A 1,934-nucleotide genomic window follows, 5' to 3' on the forward strand; every position below is an offset into this window, starting at 1 on the left:
AGTTCTCGATGCTTGAAAAAGCAAAGAACATTCTGCAGGATTTGTCACACCCTGAACACTCCCTGTTTGAACTGCTGCCTTCGGATAGAAGATATAGGACAATTAAAACCAGGACAAACAGATTAAAAAACAGTTCTTATTCGAGAGCTATTATTGCTTTAAATGCCATATGAAATTGGAATTTGGGTGACATTGGTGGTTTAAGTTGCAATGTGAACCTTAAGGGAGTTATGGGATGGTTGTGAATGGTTGTGTGAGTGTATATGAGTACGGCTGTAGATCACTGAAATGATTGCACCTTTAATTTCGTTGTACTATGTACAATAACAATAAAATATATTATTATTATTATTGGCTAAGGCCTGAGCCGTAGAACTATTAAGCCGTGCACCAATGAAGGATTCGAGGATCCAGCTGCCAAAAGGTAGGCTACGAATAGATTCTGGCGAGCTCAGCGAGCCCAGACCACTGGGGGTTCGGGTGCTGCAAGCCCCCAAGGAAATTTTGAAATCTGACCAATTACAGGGATATTTTGAGGCCATATGAAATGGGTATTAGAACATATTCTAAGGTCACTATTGAGTACTTCAATACGCCGACGGCCAGCTGGCTGGTGGGGAAGCCTTGCCCCTGAAGAGCACCATCACACCCGGTACGATGACGTCACCCAGAGGTGACATCATCAGACCGAGCACATCACACGGAGGACGCTCTAGCATTTGAGTGAAAACTCTATGGTGACCATAGATATTTTTTTTGTCCAAATGCTAGAGCAGGGGTGGCCAAACTGTGGCTCGGGAGCCACATGCGGCTCTTTCACATTTATTGTGCGGCTCCCGGTAGAGTAGCTGGGGAAGTGAAGGGGAGACATACTTTTTCTCCCTTCCTCCCTCTCTTCCTTCCTTCCCACTCCCTCCCATCTATTTGCTTCCTTGGTTCTCTGGCTCTCTCTCTTTCTCTCTTTCTTTCCACCTCTTTCATTCTTTCTTTCCACCTCTCTCTCTTTCTCTCTCTCTCTTAGACAAATACATATCATTAGCAAGCAAATATCACTGGACAAATAAATATCATTATCAATATCTGTTTTTACCCCTTCTGTTTTTATTTTTGGCAGTCTCATTTAATGTTGATAAAAAGCAAATTTTCATATTTTAAAATAAAAACGTGTGTGTAATATTTGTTCATGTCTTGCGGCTCTCAGACGTTTTATTCTATGTGGCTCTTATGTTGAGCAAGTTTGGCCACCCCCAGGGGTCATTTCCTGCAGGAGCGCGCAGGAGCGGAGCTCCGGCAGTAAAGAGTCCAGGGGGCGGGCACATGCAACAAGCCCCACCCCCTGCTCCCAGCAGCCCTCAGTCAGAGCAAGAAGCAGCCAGGTAAGTTGCAGAGGCCCCCCCCAGCCCCCCAGCCCAAAACAGTCCAGTGGCACCTTTAAGACCAAGTTTTATTCAGGTACAAGCTCTCCCTCCTCTGCGAGGGCAGATCTGCACGCCCCCCCTCCAATAGCTAGCAACCCAAAACAGTCTAGTGGAGGCTGAGTGGTGGGTGTTGCCTTCTGACACACTTCTGGTAATGTCAGGGGGTGCGGCATATGCAAATAAACTTATGCTAATGCATTATGCTAATGAGCTCCTGCACCTCTTTTTCTGCGAAATGATCCCTGGCCACCCCTGTGCTCCAGCGTCCCCTGCACAATGTGCCCGGTGTGATGACGTTACTTCTGGGTGACATCATTGTGGCAGAAGATCCCAGAACGGGGCCGGAGCACTCCCACCAGCAGCCAGGTAAGCCCTGGCCACCTTACCCTGGGCCCTCTCTGCCTGAGCCCCCCTTACCACCTAGAACCAGCCCTCTGTGCATGCAATATTAACTTGAGCAGACAGAGAACTTCTAGAAGCATCTACCTAAATGAATTTGTCAAGCCTGTATGTTTT

Source organism: Gekko japonicus, unplaced genomic scaffold (genome assembly GCF_001447785.1).
Source record: "Gekko japonicus isolate JY-2015 unplaced genomic scaffold, Gekko_japonicus_V1.1 scaffold166, whole genome shotgun sequence".
Taxonomy (NCBI): Eukaryota; Metazoa; Chordata; class Lepidosauria; order Squamata; family Gekkonidae; genus Gekko; species Gekko japonicus.